Source organism: Callithrix jacchus, chromosome 13 (genome assembly GCF_049354715.1).
Source record: "Callithrix jacchus isolate 240 chromosome 13, calJac240_pri, whole genome shotgun sequence".
NCBI classification, from domain to species: Eukaryota; Metazoa; Chordata; class Mammalia; order Primates; family Cebidae; genus Callithrix; species Callithrix jacchus.
This window is the reverse complement of record NC_133514.1, coordinates 30,044,978-30,064,094: the sequence shown is the minus strand read 5'-3', so window position 1 is coordinate 30,064,094 and position 19,117 is coordinate 30,044,978. Positions and strand designations below refer to the sequence as shown.

The 19,117-nt window shown below is 42.8% G+C and overlaps 1 long non-coding RNA gene across 1 annotated transcript in view; it reads left to right on the top strand.

Annotated features, from left to right (window-relative positions):
• The window catches only part of LOC118146778 (uncharacterized), a 292,952-nt gene that overhangs the window by 136,384 nt on the left and 137,451 nt on the right, over positions 1 to 19,117 (top strand). The gene's annotated exons all lie outside the window — the stretch shown is intronic.

The window sequence follows — 19,117 nt, the reverse complement described above, 5'->3', positions numbered from 1 at the left end:
TTAATGAGAGATGTTCAAAGAACTAAAGAAAAATATGAATTTAATGAATTAATGACTATGAAATCTCACTTGAAAAATGGAAACTATTTTTTAAAACCCTATGGAAACTCTAAAACTGAGGTGTATAATACCTGAAAAGAAAAATTCACTGAATAGGCTTATTAGGGATGACAGAAGAAAAACTCAGTAAACTTGAAGACAGTTCAATAAAATTAAATCAATATGACAAATAGAAAATTAATTGAAGAAAATGATCAAAACCTCAGGGATGGATAGGGCAGTATCAAATGGCCTAACTTACATGCAATGGGGATTCTAAAGAAGAAGAGAATGAGGATGGTGGAAAGAGACATTTGAAAGATTAATGGCCCCAGATATTGCAAAAGTTGTTGAAAAACACAAACTTTTAGGTTTAAGAAACGTAGTGAACCCCAAGCAGGATAGACATAAAGAAAACCACATCTAGGCACGTCACAGTCAAATTGCTGAAAACCAAAAATGAATAGTAAGTAGGGAAATCAGCCCGGCACAGTGGCTCATGCTTGTAATCCCAGCACTTTGGGAGGGTAAGGCAGGCAGATCACTTGGGGTCAGGAGTTCAAGACCAGCCTGGCCAACATGGTAAAATCCTATCTCTACTGAAAATACAAAAATTAGCTGGGTGTGGTGGCACATGCCTGTAATCCCAGCTACACGGGAGGCTGAGGCATGAGAATCGCTTGAACCCAGGAGGTGGAGATCGCAGTCAGCTGAGATTGCATACCACTGCACTCCAGCCTGGGCAACAGAACAAGATTCCATCTCAAACAAACAAACAAACAAACAAACAAAAAATACCCAGAAAATACGGAAATCATCCAAAAAACAAAAGACACATTATATTTATGAAAACAAGGTCAAAAATAATTTCGAATTTCTTATTAGAGACAATGGAGGCCAGAAGACCAGAAATTAACACCTTAAAATGCTGAAAAAATCTCACCAGTCTAGAATTCTATATAGAGTGAAAATAAACTTTAAAATAATGGTAAAATTAAGACACTTTGGGATAAACAAAAGCTAATAGAATTTGTTACAGGCAGAACTGAACTGCAGAAAATTTCTCAGGGTATCCTTCAGAATGAAGGGAAATTGTAGAATATATAAACTTGAATCTACAGTATGAAAATGACGATTACTAGAAATCATGCTGCAAAGTATCTGGCAGAAGATAGTGATGAAAAGACAGACATTTTTGTGTTCTTGACTTTAGTTTAATTTCCTGTTTGGAACTGTCTCTTAATTCTGCTATTCTTTTAACTTCTTAACTAGATTTTTAATTGATTAACTTTAAGTTTTTCTTCTTTTTTAACATAAGCACTTAAAATCATAAGTTTCCCTGTACATAATACTTCATTTATGTCTTACAGATTTGGAGGGAGGAGAGGCAGATTATTCTCCTATATATCTTTCTGTTTTGGAAAATATTTAATGGCACAGGAGTATACTAATAATAATACATGCTAAATATAAGAAGTGACTAATAACAAAATACAAACAATATGATTCTAATTATTCCAAAAAGACACATTTGCCTCTTGGTATCATATATGCATGGGAAAAGAAAATGCACTAAAATATATACTGTGGTTGTATTAGTTTATTTTCACGCTACTGATAAAACTATACCTGAGCCTGGAAAGAAAAAAAGGTTTAATTGGACTTACAGTTCAACATGGCAGGGGAGGCCTCAGAATCATGGCGGGAGGCGAAAGTCACTTCTTACATGATGGTGGCAACAGAAAATGAGGAGGAAGCAAAAGTGGAACCCCCTGATAAACCCATCAGATCTGATGAGACTTATTCATTATCACGAGAATAGCACAGAAAAGACCAGCCCCCATAATTTAATTACTTCCCCCAACATGTGGGAATTCTGGGAGATACAATTCAAGTTCAGATTAGGTAGGGATACTGCCAAATCATATCAGTTGTTAACCCAGGGCAGTAAGATTACAAGCATTTTTAGCCTTCTTTATATTTGGTATATGTCTATAATGAGTGTGAATTATTTGTCTAATTAGAAAATAATTGCAAGAGAGAAAAAGAACGAATACTTACAGAATTGACAATTCAACATGAGGAAGTTTACCAGAACGGAAACAGTCTGCTTATGTTGTCTTGAATAAATATTACTGGAATTTCCTTTAAACCCAGCCTCATGGACATTACCATATTCAAGGGAATAATGAATATGCCCCTGACAAGCTTGCCTTCTTTGCCATGTGTCTAAGAGGTGGCCTGAGCCTAGTTTTGTGATCTCACATGCCTGCTTGCTGTGTAACATGCAACCTCACTCTCCTCTCAAAGGCAAGATGAGGTGAGAGAAGATTCTATAGTTGATGACAAGCATTCAAGATTGGGGTCTTAAAAGAGTAACACACAATACTCTAGAACCTGAATGCTTCAAATAACACATAGACAATTTCTGGTGAAATTGTCTTATTGCCATATCTTCCTGTTGAATTAGGTTTGCTCTTTTTCCAGTGAAGCTTTCTACCAGAGAAAAAAAGGCAAAGAATATGGTTTTTCTGATAGAGTCCCATGAGAATGCTCTGATGACACTGGAAAAGCTTTCTCTCATTCATCTACCCACTGTTGACTTGTAAAATAGCCTCTTTGCCTTCAGAAGAGAGAATAATGCTGAATTTTTCTGAATTTCTAAGATGAGAAATGATGTATTACTAAAATGGTGAGCTCTCGCTGAAACAGGGTATCTTCCAGCAGTGTGAGTTTGAGTTTATCCATCCTTCCCTTCCTCCCTCCTCCCACCTGCCAATAAATATTTCATTTTTAAATTTTTTAAAATTTATTTTTTCTAGAGTGCTTGTTAAAACACAAAATGAATGCTTTGTTGTTTACTTTTTATTCCTTTAATTTATTTATTTAGAGGCAGGGTCTGGCTGGAGTCCAGTAGCCCAATCATGGCCCACTGTAACCTTGAACTCCTGGGCTTCAGCTGTCCTCTCACCCATAAGTGTTTCTGTAGAAACAATTATTCATCATACATACTACTAGGCACTCTAAGGAAGAGAATATAAGATAATCTTTGGCCTTGAGGATTTCATGAGCAAATAAAAAGATACATGCACAGAACTAATTATAATGCAAGTTAGACTGAGTGAGTGCTAGTGTTTATTTATCATCTATATTTGAAATGTCGAGGAGGAGATGTTATAAGAACATAAGTCATTTCCCTTGCCTTTAAGTGACTGATCTCACTTGGGGTATAGAATGTAAATCTGCCAGACAAATCCTGGAAAAATTCCCATGAGTGACCTTGGATTCAGAGTTTGAGGAGAGCAAACGAAAAGAAAAACTCTTCCTGGCCCATAGCTGTGCTTTCTCCCCGTCCTCTGGAGCAACAGTGGTATGTCTCTGAAAATGTACATCATATATGTGTGTGGGAAGGTCTGCTGGCAAATATTTTTACAAGCTGTTTTCATCGGCCCTTTGCCTGCTCAACTGAAATTCCCAGGGCTCAAGAGTCCCATTGCTTAACCAGGATAGAGCTGTATTTCCATGTGCAATTGGCAAGCCTGGCATTTAAAGCACTAACAACAGCAGTGTGGATGCCCTAGCAGTCCCAGGAGCCCATTTGCTAGACCAGCTCTGCTCAGTGGAGCTTTCTGCAGTAACGGAAATGCACACATGCTGTGGCCACCAGCCAATGCAGCTAGTGAGCACTTGAGATGTGGCTGGTGAGACCAGGAAAGAAATTCTTAATTTTGTTTAAGTTTAATGAATTTAATTCAAATTAAAACACCTTAATTTTATTGAATTTGGATTTCTCCCATGGCTACTGTATTAGACAGCAGAGTTCTAGATCCTGAAACTGAAGAACAGGAAGAGATAAAGAGTCTTCCTTGAGCGAATAGTGGGTGCTCTGGTAAGTCACAGAATTACGTAGCTATCAGAGTGGGTAAAATCAGACCTTGGCCTTCAACAGCCAGATGAGCCCATGCCACAGGGTTCATCCTCTCCTCTCATCTCCACCCCCAACCCCAGCTTCAATATAGTGGCTTCTAACATTTTTTACCCCCAAGGAATGAAGAACTTGCAAGACCTCTTAATCTGACCTCCATTAACCTGAAGACTAGTCCCCTTTTCCCTTGCCTTGGCCACTTCAAACCTTTTCATCAGAGTGAATGGAAAGATTAGGATACTGTCAGTGACACACCAATAAAGAGTGAGATTGGGGCTCAAAAACCTGGATGATTTAAAATGTTATCTAGGTAATTCTCCCGAGCTGCCAGGTTTGAAAACCATGTGGCTTCATACTGTAAATAGAAACACAGTACAGAACTGACCATGATGACAGCATTTACTCACACAACAAATATTATTAAGCATCTGATATCAGGTGGCCATTCAAAGAAGTTAGGGAAATAGGAGTGAAAAAGACAGACAAGATTGCTTTCATGGGTCTAGTATGGGGAGACAAAAATAAACCATAAATTTAAAAATAAGTTGAGGCATAGAGTGTTAATTGACATGGAGAAACATAGTTGTGACGCGATAAAGACTAGATTTGGGAACTACTTTAAGCTGTGTGGTCAGGGAAGTCCTCTCTTAGGAGACGACGCTGATGCCAAGACTTACATGGTGCACAGTTAATTGTGCTGAGGTCCTGGGGAAAAGTGTTCCAGGCAGAAGGCACAGCAAGTACAGAGGTCCTGAATCAGGAACAAGCCAGGGCTGCCTACAGGTTAGAAGACAGCCAGTGTGAACGTGAAGAGAATGGAGGCACGGGGGACAGGGGTCAGATTATGCAGGGTCTTACAGGCATGGCAAGTTACCTAAATTTTATTCTGTAATGTGATTATAAGCCATTAGCAGGATTTATGCAAGGGAGTGATATGGTAGATTTGCATGCTTAAGAGATTATTTTGCCCGTTGGGTAGCGAATGCATTATAGTAAGGCAAGTGTGGAAGCCCAGAGATAGGAATTCTTGCTATGCCTAGACAGAAAATGACAATGGCTTGGATTAGGGCTGTAGCAGCGGATGTGGTGAGATATAATTAGATTCTGGACATATTGTGAAGTAAGAGAAAATAAGACTGGTTGGTTGAATGTAAGGTATGATAGAAAAAGGGAGTCAAAGATACATGATTGTTAAGTTTTGGATCTGAGCAACTGGGTAGCAGTTGATGGAATCATTTGTTGGGCAAATAAAGAATAGGGAAGAAATAAGCTTTGGAGTGATATCAAGAGTTTCATTTTGGATATTTGAGTTTGAGATGTCTGCTAGACATCTAAGCAGAGGTGTCATTGAGGCCTTTGGATTTAGGAGCCTGGACTTTCGTGGGGTGATGAGGACTGGAAAGATAGATTTGAGAGTCATGAATGAGACTGAAAGAGATTTCAATGAGAGGGGTGCAGAAGAGAAGGTAAAGGGAAAGAGAAGAGGAACAAAGGGAACACAAGGAAAAGGGAGGGAAGGGAAATGAAGAGAAGGAAAAGAAAAGCAAGAGGAGAGAAGGGAAAGGGAAGGGAAAGAAGACAAAGCAAGAGAAGAGATCTGGAGATTTATTTTTGGGGATTCTAGCATGAAGAGGCAGAAAAGTCAAGCTGATAATATGATAGAAGGAAAACCAAGAAAATTTCTTCCCAGAACCCCAGAGAAGAAAAAGCTCCATGAAGGAGGGAGGGGTCAACAGTGACAATAGCTGTTAGGAAGGCCTGTAGGATGGAGCAGAGAGTTGAACTCTGGATCAAGCAAGTGGGTACCACTTGAATAGAATTGAACCGATGGGTGAACTTATTGGGAGAGAATGGGCAGTGAGAAAATAGAGACAGTAATAATCTGTGACTTTTCAGAACTTTTGCTATAAAGGGAAGCAGAGAGATCGGCAATGATTGGATGGGAATATAAGGTCAAGGGAAAGGCTTGTTTTGTTTTTAAGATGAGCTATCTCAAATTAGATGTATTTGTCAATGGGGAGGATGTGGGAGTACGAAAGATTTTGACAGTACAGAATGATGAGCAATTCTCACTATCCTATGAGAAATCAGTGGCCACCTGGAGAAGCCTTACAGACCCCTGCTTGTCCATGAGTCATTCTATGAAAATCGCTCCTGTGGGCACTCCTGAGTTTCCATGTGTGAGAAAAACCTTTAACTGGAATGGATGGAGGCAATAGGGCCACTTGACGTCACAGTCTGTTAACAACTTATGGATCCTGATATCATCAGTTGGCATAAATCTTACCACCCAGGGAGACCTGCTACTCAAGACATGGCCCAGGAGGAGTGGGAGGCACTAGGTGACTCACCAGTCCTGGTGTTCGCTGGAACAAGAGCCAAGCATGGTCCATTGGCTTTCCATCAACTACTGCAATCTAGTGCCAACCCCCACCCCACCCCAAGGTAACATGGACAGGGCTAGGCTTTAGGACCACTGATTTACCTATCTGGGGTTGGTTTTCTTATACCTTGAACCCTGTCTTTTTTTCTTCTTTCTTTCTTTCTAAAAAACAAAACAGTTCTTCCCTTTCCAGCAGTAGACCCACAAGAACCCAGGAATTTGGTACAGGAGGTCTGGGTTATTCCTAAGTCTCTTTTTGTTCCCTCTAGATTGCTCTGTGGTGAGAAGTCAAGTGGAGATGGAACCAGGCAGGCTCTACACATCAATACAGATATGTTCCCACAGAGCCAGGCCTCTTGAGATTGTGTATCCATAGGGGGTAGATGACTACTGCTCTCCCCTGAAACTCCAAATCACAAGATTTTTAAGCAAGTTGCACTAAAGACCTAGTAATACCCATGACAGAGCGAACTGCTGCCCTCTAGATCAAAGACAAAGGAGTGGTAGTAGCAAGAGGTCCCAATCAACCTGTAGAGCCTAGTTCACAAGGAAGAGGTACATGTTCCTGTCTGGCTGGAGAGCTCAGGGCTGCTTTCTAAATGGCACTGCAGACTGCACTCCCATTCCTGGGGATAGCTGCCACAGCTTCACCAACAAAACCACCAGTAATCCATGTCAATGAATGGACACCCCCATGCTGGAATGTCCAGACTGAGAAAGAAGTGGCTCAGTACTATTGTATAATAGTTTATAGGAGCTAGGCATGGTGGCTTACACCTGTAATCCCAGAACTTTGGGAGACTGAGGCAGGAGGATCATTTGAGGCCAGGAATTTGAGACTGGCCTATGCAATGCAGTGAAATTAGTCTCTAAAAATTAATAGCCAGGTATGATGGCTTGCACCTGCAGTCCCAGCTCTACTCTGGAGACTGAGGCAGGAGGATTGCTTGAGCCCGAGTTCGAGGCTGCAGTTAGCTATGATTGCACCACTGAACCCAGGGCCACAGAGTCAGACCCTGTCTGTAAAAAAAAACTAATAAATTTTAAAAATAGCAATAAAGAAAATAGCTGTTAGGGCCACTACACTCAGAGTAATGGGCACTTAAACTAGAGTTTGCTTACCTGAAATAGAGAGGGAGGTGATTGTTGCTACCATAAGAAGCCTTTTGGGGAAATACTAAAAAGCACAGCTGTGTGGTGTCCTGCAGGGTGACTGCCTTCTCTCTGGTCTCACTTGTGTTTGAATGAGAGAGTTCCAATGGCTACTGGGGGAAAACAGAAATACAGATCAGATATCACTATGTAAGCATTAAATAACTTGCTACTCCAGGAAATGCCATTGAGGAAAGAAGTCAAAAGAACAGCCCTGTGCTAGCAGGTTCTAGATGAAAATCTTGCAGGGATTTTGTGTTTTTTCCTTTGATTATTATTCTTGGGAGACCTGGGAAACAATGTGACTATGAAATTGCAGAGCAGTGGATGTACGAACTTAAAAAGCAGTATCAATTGAAATGGTGATTTGCCCCTAGTTTGTGGCTAATAATAGAATAATATCAGTGCACTAATCACATAAATATTAATGAGTGGAAAAGAGCTTGACAACAAAGACAGAGTGTTTCAATCAGAATGAGCAAAATGACAAGCAGCAGGAGCAGGCTCTGGAAAGGGCTCTATGTTCTCATCAAATATGGAGTATCATCTGCTCCCCCAGCTGAGAATTTGACTCATTGACCAGTATACCTGGGAAGGACTCAGCAAAGTGAAGTAGCGTAGAGGGAGTCCTGGGAGTCACGTTTGATTCTGATGCAAAAAATCTGAGGGAATGTGCAACATGCTCTCAGTGCAGAAAATGGGGCTGCAGGTGCTTAGTTGGTTGCTTAGTGGATGCATTCAAAACTACCACTCAATTTCTACATGATCCTGCTTTCAACAGACATTGTGCATCCCAGGATGAGCAGATGTGGAAAAAATTGTGGAGCTGGTTTTGGGCAGCAGCCCCACTTTGGCTGCTCTTTTCCCTCCTGTTACTATGATCCTCATAATCATGCATGCCTTCAATGAGTCAGAGACACCCTGAGAAAAGCAGTATTCACTTGAACTAGCAGCCTGAACTTTGGAGACAGGATGACTGGGCTGGAGACCCAGCATACTGACTGGTTATGTGACCTCAAGAAAGTTATTTTGCCTCTGGAGGCTCAAATTTTCTCATCTGTAAAATGAAGATTTCAATACCTACTTTGTAGGGTTGCTATGAGAATTTGATGATCTAATATATGCAAAGTGCTTAATGCATACAATTATTGGCTTTGGGCAGGCACTCAATATATGTTAGCTATTATGACTATTATTTGATAAATTAAGAACTGCTAAAAAATTAGTGGATTTCTGAGGAGATCTCCCAGAGGTGCTAAGGCATGAAAAACAGGTAGGGTGAAGAGTCAATGCTTAACAAAAGAAATGAATATCCAATTCTGACCTTCCAACCCCACCTTTGTGCCCACTGGGGAGACCTCTTAGGCAGGTAACTCCAAATTATGATAGATTATTCTACCTGAAACTAAGGTTGTCTTGGCTCCAAATTCCTGGGCATGTGGTCTCTTTCTCTCTCTCTCTCTCTCTCTCTCTCTCTCTCTCTCTCTCTCTCTCTCTCTCTTTCCGTTTCTTAAAAACAGGGTCTCTCTCTCTGTCACCCAGGCCAACTCATGATCTAGAAACTTGTTTCTTTTCCTTTCTCCCTTTCCTTCCCTGGCCTTCTGCTTCCACTTCCCGTTCCCCTTCCCTTCCCTTCCTTCTTAGAGTCTCTCTCTGTCCAGGCTGGAATGCAGTGATGTGATCAGGACTCACTGCGAGCCTCAAACTCCTGGGTTCAAATGATCCTACCATCTCAGCCTCCTGAGCAGCTGAGACTACAGGTGAGCATCAGCATACCTGGCTAATTATTTAATATTTTGTAGAGATGGGATTTTGCTATGTTGTCCACACTGATCTCAAATTCCTGGCCTCAAGTGATCCTCCCACCTTGGCCTCCCAGAGAGTTGAGATTATAGGCATGAGCCACCGCACCCAGCCTAGAAACTTCAGTTTTTATGTGTCACTCTGAGCCACAGAAAGTGGATCTCAATTCTTCCAGAAGTCCCTCTAACTATGAGTATGGGGCTCCCTCCCGGCAGTCAGGACTTCATTCATATTTTGCATCAGCAGGACCACTGTTTGTATGGAAATCTATTCTTTCACAGTTCTGGAAGCCAGAAATCTGAAATCAGGGTGTCAGCTAGGACTTCGCTTGCAGAAAGCAATAGAGGAGACTTCTCCTTTGCCTCTGGTCACTTCGGTTTCTGGCAGCTCCTGCTGTGTTTTGGTTTGTGGCTGCAGAAGTCTAATTTCTTCCCTGTGTGTCTCTCTGTGTCCAAATCTCTCTTCCTTGGTCTTACAAAGATATCAGTCACTAGATTTGGGGCCCACCCTAAATCCAGGATGATCTCATCTCTAGATCTTCAACTAATTTTATCTGCAAAAACATTTATTTCCAAATAAGATCACCTATTCTGAGGTTTCAGATAGACACAAATTTTGGGGGACACTCTTCAACCCACTCTATTGGGGAACATATACTTTAATGAGACAAATAACCATTAGCTATAATACACTGTAGCAGAGAAGTTCCATGAGAGCCCTGCAATGAGTTCTGGGTATACAAAGGAAGGGATGTTCCCGTTCATTAGATTTGGGGAAAAATGGGTGGATAAGGTCATTTGAAAAGTAGGTCTTGAAGGATGGGAGACATTTTACAGGACGGGGCATTCCTGGAAAAGGAAAAAATATGAGTACAAAAACAGAGAGAATGGCAGGGTTACTTGGGAATCATAGGATTTGATTCTTGTATTATTCTGAAGAATAAGTATTGGTCACTTTCTATGTGGCTGGGCAACTTAATTACAAGTGTCTAGCATGGCACCTTGCACACACCACAGAGCTGTGTGCAAGGTGGTGATAATGTTTGTTGATGATACCAAGAGAAAGCAAAAGCATAACTGCGCCTCTTCCAATCAAATTCTTGAATTGCTAAGCTGAGCTTTGTGGTCACACGCATTATCTCTCACCAACTGGCACCAAATAATATAATCAATGTAATGATGACAAACATTAATTCCAATAAACAGCAAATTAAAATTGAGTCTAGAAGGGTAACATGGCCCTAATTACTACATTGGTGAATTGTTTTCCCTATTCCTGGAACAAATTCGTACTTCATTATCCTCCTTTTGTGCAAGAAATTGAGTGTTTGCAAAGTGTAAGGCATGGATTATGGACAGTGGTAACGGCAGCCCAACGCGGCCACTACTTTGTCCAGCTCAGCAGTGAACATGCAACCCAATGCCCATGTGCCACCTGCTGGTGACTACAACCTGGACTCACATTTCCTTTCTTTTTCCTTCATTTTTTTAGAGATGGAGTCTTTCTTGCTCTGTCACCAAGCTGGAGTGCAGTGGCTTGATCTCAGCTCACTGCAATCTCCGCCTCCCGGTTCAAGCGATTCCCCTGCCTCATCCTCCTAAGTAGCTGGGACTACAGGTGTGCATCACCACACCCGGCTAGTTTTTTGTAGTTTAGTAGAGACAGGGTTTCACCATGTTGGCCAGGATGGTCTCATTCTCCTAACCTCATGATCCACCCGCCTCGGCCTCCCAAAGTGCTGGGATTACAGGTGTGGGCCACCAGGTCCAGGCCACATTTCTTTTTATACCCAAATTACAGTGACTCTGGGCTCCCACCTGTTATCTTAGCAAGAATTTCCATCAACAAATGTTCCTAAACAGCCACAAGGTTACAAGGTTGGTAAGTTGGTCCCCTTGCCCTCTGCTTACGGTCAAATTGGGAGGACAGAAACTCAGGCCAACCCTCTTAGTATGACTTATAAACCACTGACTACTTCTAGACTCTTCTGCCTGCTGGGCTCTCTCCTCATGGTGCTGGTGCTTGGTGCAGGAGGAGGAGCCTGGGGTCCCTGCTTGGCTTGCAAGAGCTGTCTGTTGCTCATCCAGACATGCTTCAGTCTCCATTTAATGGTGAGAGTCCCCACTAGGTCAAGATCCCCTCTGGTTCCTTGGTGGTTTGATTTTTATGGCTGCTCAAAGCAGGCCATCTCTCTTTCAGGTGAGCCCTGCCTCTCCTGGGTATAGCTGCTTTTGCTCAGCTTTCACTTCTCAGGTAGAATCTACAAAATGGCATTAAATGGATCAATATTTTATAAAATCAGAATTTTATAAAATCACAGAATGCTTTACCTGCAAGGGATTTCACTAACCACTTGCTCCAATGTCTTCATTTTACAGAGATTAAATGATTTTCCCCAAGGCCATACACATAACAACTTAATTTTATTGATGTACCTAAGTTTATTATTGATCTGTTGTCTTAGCTGGCTAGGGCTGCCATAACAAAGCATGACAGATGGGTGGGTTCAGCCACAGAAGTAGATCATCTTACAGTTCTGGAGGCTGGAAGTCTGAGATCAAGGTTTCGGCAGAGTTGGCTCCTACAAGCTGTGAGAAGGAATCTGTTCCATGCCTGTCCCTGGCTTCTGATGACTTGGTGAGAATCTTTGGTGTTCCTTGGCTTGCAGATGATGCCCCACTGTAACATCCGCTTTCATCTTCATATGGCATCCTCCCTGTGTGAGTGTCATTGTCCAAATTTCCCCTTTTCCTTAGGACACCTGTCCTTAGGACACCAGTCAGATTAGATTAAGGCCCCAACCTACTCCAGTAAGTGAAGACCTTGTCTTAACTAATTATATCTGCAATGACCCTATTTCCAAAAACTTCTCAGTGGGGAATGTAATTCAACCAATAATATCTGTCTTCACTCAGATTGAAGGGTGGGTGGGATGGCACGGTCATCTCCACATGCAATTGAAAACTGTCAAAACAGAAAGATCATGAGTTCATCGAAACATGCACAGCTTTTTTGAGACAGTGGTGATCTTTGTTTAAAACCTTTAAAACAAACTCCATCTTCTTTCTGTCTTTTAAACTACTTTGCGTCAAAATGAACATGCACAATGAACATGCACAAGAATTAATGACTCTCAGGAATCACAGAATGTCTTAGCACGATGGGCACAATCGGAACCTCTAAGTCCGTCTCTGTGGCTGGTCAGCCTTGCATTTACAGCCTCCCTCAGAAACTATTGATATTTATTTCAAAACTAATTGTGCTGCGGTTTGGGACACAAAATGGAAAAAGACCAGTTCACATTGCAATCCATCTTGGAATGATATGGCTATTAAGGCACCAGAAGAAAATTGTTCCATTAAGTCAAAGGCAAACTTCAATTTGGAGGACGAAAAGGCCAGTGCCTTGAGATGAGGGTCTCTGTGTTACAGAACCATCACTGCATTTTAGTGGCATTCTAATCATCATGACACTCAGTTCCTTGCACTCATAAAACTCCCTTTTCTTCCTCCCCTTCCCCAAACCAATAATTCTCCATTATCCATGAGTGTTTTAAGCATGGCAACGTTCTACTCTCAGCCTGGCTTGACACTCTTCCTCTGCAAGAGCTGTGACTCCTCCTCTAGCATTTGGGGCTGTCCCTTACTCTAAACTGCAACTGCATTTAAAATTTGGACCCACCAGTCAATACCCAGCAGGAAATCTTAGAGGAGACCAATTTTTCTGCACACGTATGTCTGATTTCTCCCGGGAACATGCTAGAAATGCTGAATCTTCGGCTCCACCTCAGGCTCAGTGAAGCAGATTCTGCATCTCAACAAGATTCCCTGTGAGTGGAATGGATGCTGAATTACAGAAGTGCCACACAGTATCTCTCAGAGTTAGGGCTGAGTTCAGGCCCTCAAGGGCAATTGTCAAGCTAGTGAATGACTCCTTCTTATCTCTCAGGGACTTATTTTGTCCTCTGGTGGCTACTACTATTTGTAGTCATACAGTGTAAACTACTATTAGCATTAATTATTAATATCACCATACCCACTCAGTTCTCTGCAGAACAATCAATATTCACATATGAAACACAGGATGGTATATCTGAATTTCTAGATCAAATAAATGCTTTCTTGATTTCTTTTTCCTGCTGTCTGAGATTCCCTTTGTCATGATTCTAACAATTCTCATAGGATTATCATGATCATTAGTTAATTGGAACTTCTGATAGTTTTAAAATTGAAGATCAGAAAATGTGAACCCTGAAAGGGAACTTAAAGTTTATTGAGATTAACTTCCTTACTTGACAGATGAGGAAACCTAGTTATGATCTAGTCATAGCCTCAGATGAGTTCACCAGTCCCAGGAGTTTCAGGTAGGGACAGGAATCTACAATTTGTACCCTAGGTGTGAGCATTTTCTATACCACACTATACTGATCTGTGTTACACTGGACTGGTTAGTAGACTGCAGAAGGTGTTTGACCTGGTCACTTCTCAATTTCTAACCAAACTGAAGGGACTGAACAATGAATGAAAGTTTTTGGAAGGGTGGAGTAGCTTCTTTATATTCTAGCCTCTAAACTCTTCTCAGAGCTCACTGGTGTAGACTGCAGAGGAGAGTGCATGAAATGGGAGTTCTCATTGTTGTTTTCTTTATGTAATAAAATCGTTGCCTAAGGCAGCAGTCTGCCCACCATCCCTGATACAAGCGACCTGTGCAAAGGAGTGAATTCTGTCTAGACATCCAAAAGTGCTGAGGCCCTGCTACCTACAGTTTCACTTTATTCTTTGCAAAATAACCAGACTTCCAACATGATGTTGCCTCTCCATCTTCTGTGTTTACAATGCCAAAGAACCATCAGCACTAGAATCAAGTTCCCAGGCTCTAATTAGTTCATTCATTCAACTAATTGAGGTCAAGGAAGTTAACTACCTACGTGGCTTCTGGAGGGCAAGGGCTGTGGGGTCTTCCTAAGGGACATCAGCACTGTATTCTCCAAGACCACAGCTCCAGAGAAGCAACTGCACCCACCAGCTCCACCACCTCCACCCTCACCTATACCCGCTCCACCACCTCCACCCTCACCTATACCCGCTCCACCACCTTCACCCTCACCTATACCCGCTCCACCACCTCCACCCTCACCTATACCCGCTCCACCACCTCCACCCTCACCCATACCTACGTGTGCCCAGCCTGAGCTTGGCCCTTTGCATCTGTTACTAATGCCCAGCACTAGCTCTTTCTCCTGATATGCAGCCTGAGGACAGGGGCTGAATCATTTTTATTCCAATGACATCAAGGTAAAACATACATCAGGGCGGAAAAGAAATCGTAGCCTGAGAAGTACATGAAAAGCAGAACAGTGTGTTTCAAGGTTGACCTCAAAATGGCCCAAGAATATCTATGCAATGTTAATATTATATATTTACATATGCTTAATATATACTCTGTGATATATTTTTACATTTAAATAAAAAGAGATGTTGAATGTAGATTAGCTGAAGCTCATACACACATACAAACAAACATACATATCTCATAGATATCTCATACATATATCTACACATATATCCCATGGCTATCTCATAGATATATTTATGTTATTGTTTTCTTTATGTAATAAAAAATATAGATATATGCAGTATCCATGGGATATGTGCATAGGTATATGTAGAACTCTCATATTTTTTATATGTATGTATATATATGTAGATCTCAGCCAGGCACGGTGGCTCACGCCTGTAATCCCAGCACTTTGGGAGGCCAAGGCAGGTGGATCACCAGGTCAGGAGTTTGAGACCAGCTAGGCCAACATGGTGAAATCCCAACTCTATTAAAAACATACAAAAATTAGCCGGGTGTGGTGGTGCATACCTATAATCCCAGCTACTTAGGAGGCTGAGGCAGGAGAATCACTTGAACCTGGGAGGTGGAGGTGACAGAGCAAGACTCCATCTCAAAATATATATATGTATATATAATATATGTATAGAGCTCTGCAGATATGTATAGATCTCATATCTGATATGTAGATATACAGATCTCACATATATGAGATTTCATATGTATGAGATATGAGATATCCATGAGATGTTTGTAGATATATGTAGCTATAGCTCATGCATATTTCATATATGTAAATACATACATACATAAATAACCTGTATATGTCTATGAATACACATAATGTCTGCTACTCTGGGTCTAACGTGCTCATATTCCCTAGGGATATTTTTCTTGGGCTGTGCTTTCCTTTGCATCCCCACAACCTAGAAGGTTGAAGTGCTTGTCAGGAGGAGGATTCATTTTCCCAAAGGACAGTAGTAACCGGAATAAAATAAAATAAAATAAAATCAATGCTACCTGTAGTGAGCAGGTCTGTCCATGAGGTGGTGGTGTTAGTACAACGGAAGCAGGAGGGAATAAGGTCAGGGCAGAGAGCCCCCTCACCCCGCCGCGTTGAATCCACCATCAGGTGGAAGGATAAACCCATGACCCTCCACAAACTCTCGCCCCAAAGCCTGAAAGGTGCCCAGCCACTGGCTGCCAGGATGTAGGAGATTCGCACACATAGCTTCTCAGCAGATCCTAGATCAGCTGGCCTGGAGGCTTGGAAGCAGTCCAGGCAGGGGACACATGAGAAGCCATCAATAGCAATGGCTCTCTCAGGCAGACTTGAGTAGGATGTTCTCATGGATTCGGACACTCCTCACATTCTCTGGCCTGTGTGTGGTTTTCTTTGCCGCCCACTAAGGGCTTCGAGAAGCTTTCCAGCTAACACACAAAGCCTGGCACTGAGGCTCCTCCAGCTCAGCCTCCTGGGCAGGCTCTTCTACCCTTTCCACACACATCTGCAAGCTCCTGCTGTTGGAGTCCACAGAGACAGGACCCCGGCCAACAAAACATCTCTGCATATTGAAAGCACTCCCAAATACCACTTCTTTTGCAAGCAATGGCTGTTAAAGGCTGAACCACACCAAAGTAGATACTCCCTCTCTGCATGGTCTTTGAAGGGAGTGGAGCTGCTATGAAAACAATTCACCACTGAAGCTTTTCCTGGTGCCAGTCTTGCTTTCTAGTTTCCAAGGTTATAATTTTTTTTTTGAAACTGAGTTTTGCTCTTGTTGCCCAGGCTGGAGTGCAATGGAGTGATCTCGGCTCACTGCAACCTTTGCCTTCTAGGTTCAAGCGATTCTCCTGCCTCAGACTCCTGAGTAGCTGGGATTATGGGCATGCACCACCATGCATGGCTAATTTTTTGTATTTTCAGTAGATATGGTGTTTCTCTGTGTTAGTTAGGCTGGTCTCGAACTCCCAACCTCAGGTGATCTGCCCGTCTCGGCCTCCCAAAGTGCTGGGATTACAGGCATGAGCCACCATGCCTGGCCTGAAGTTCATTTCTATGTTAAAAAAAAAAAGGTACCCCGTGTTTTCACCAGAGAGAGAAGGGAGAAGGAATCTTGGTTGATTCTCTGTCTGAGGCAAGCGCAAGATCTATCTTACCACTTTCAGTTCATTTAGCAACCCTGCTCTCTGAGGACTTCACAGAGGGGGAAACTAGGCTCAGAAGGGTGAAGGAACTTGTCTGTAGTCACATGTGTCAGCCACAGAGATAACTGCAAACCCAGATCTCTCTGGTTTCCTTTGCTTTGTTGACTATGATGTAGATGTTAAACAACTGGCTTTCCAAAGAGAAGTAGTAACAATCATCGCATAACACCCCTTAACATCTTTGTGGCCCTCTACAGTATACAAGGTAACTTTCCACCAGGCGAGGTGGCTCACACCTGTGATCCCAGCACTTTGGGAGGCCGAGGTGGGTGGATTTCCTGAGGTCAGGACTTCGAGACCAGCCTGGTCAGCATGGTGAAACCCTGTCTCTACTAACAATACAAAAATTAGCCAGGTGTGATGGCAGGTGCCTGTAATCCCAGCTACTCAGGAAGCTGACGCAGGAGAATCGCTTGAACCCAGGAGGTGAAGGTTGCAGTGAGCAGAGATCGCATCATTGCACCCCAGTCTGGGAGACTCCCAGATGCTGTTGTTGAGATCATCAACAACAGCAACAGCCTTTCCATTGCTGGGCTCAGACTAGCATTTTGCAGACATGCTCCCTTGGTGGGCAACTTCACTGATAGTCTATCAACTGGTTTAGGGTGACAGGCTGTGCCAAAACTTCAGCCCTGTGGTTTCTGGGATCATAAATTCTGGGATGGTAGGCTCTGGAGAGGTGCAGCTCAATGACATCACATTTGGCCTGTCTCTCTGTTTTACCCAGGGCCAGCCTTGACTGATGCTGAGCAAAGTGTTAGTGATGAAAGACTTGTCAACACTGCCTGACTTCCTTCCTCACCTTCCATCAAAGGTGGTCTTTTGTCCAAAGCTCTTTGATTTGAGAATTAGGTCTTATATGTAACTCCCAAGTTAAATTGGACCCAAGAGTGAATTTGGATCTGTATTGAAGAGGGAGCTGACATTTAATAAGTTCTGGAGTGCCCTGGGCTTGCTGCATAATCGTAATAATAAAGACTGACGCTTTGAGCTCTTGCTGCAGGGGAGCTGTGTGCCAGTGCTTCTTCACTCTATCAGCTTCTTACTTCACAACTCTGCTGGGCACAGGCTATTTGTGGCCAGAGAAATGAGACACTAAGAGATGATGCGATTTGCCCAAGATCCTACAGCTAGCAATGGAGGCGTTGGCATTTGAATTTGTACAGTCTGTATTGCCAGAATGGCCGCTGACCTCTCCAAGGCCATGTGGGAGGTTTTCGATGAGGCCTGAAGCTCTGCGGAGTTCCTGGCATCTGGGGAGGCCTCTGTTTACATCCAAGCCTTGGAAGAAGCCCCAGGACAAAGCAGCCTCTAAGGACCACATACGGTGACAGTGCTGTGGTGGTGGCAGCCCACCATGAGTCCTGGAGCCCAGCTTATTTTCTCTCTTTCTTTTCCTTCCTCCCAAATCCTTTCTGCCTTGTCTGCCATCCAGCTAATCAATTCCAATTGATTCCAACTGATAACATGTTATTGGAGTTTTGTTTATTTGAAGGTCAGAAGGACAAGAATGTGGCAGCCTCCGCCCTGAAGGACCATATCCAAGCACACTTTCTTACACTGACTTCAAGTCTCAACCTGGACTCCAGCCTGCAGCCTCTGGGAGGCAGACTATCTTGTGCTCACCCTTGTCTTGGCAGCACAATCACATGATCATTTTGTGCATTTCCCTTTTGGGCCTCTGAGGCTATAAAGTAAATTTGTCTGAAACACAGAAAACACTCAGCAGCACATCTCACTCTAACAGACACTGTCAATCTAATTAGAGGGCTTGACTTATTAAAGGTCCCTGGCCACTTGGAACTGCAGGTCACCAAGGCACCAAAAACACTTGCCTGAATGGCACTGGATTAGGAAGCGGTGGGCTCACAGCCAGTTGTTACTGTGGACCCCCCAAATTTGTTTGATCATGACTGTTCTCAGTCATGAAATGCCACCCTCCTTTCCCAGGCCCTATCCTGCTGACAGAGCCCTGAACTGGCTCAGGTCCTAGCTTCTGGTCCTACCTCTGCAGTTGAATCGGGGTTTTGACCAATCCTTTTTCTTCTTGGAACCTCCGTATTCCCACCTGTACTGTGTGGCTACAAATATTTGCTTAGGATCATTTTAGCAGCTGTGAAGTGTCCTGGGAACTTTGAATGAAAGGTGCTCTGTTCCAGTTTCTGAATCAAGTGATGACTCTGGCCCTGTCCACACAGCAGGACTCTACAGGAGACAGACTGGACCCATTCATCCTTCATACAGGCCTAGTTTTATTCCAGTGACTTACT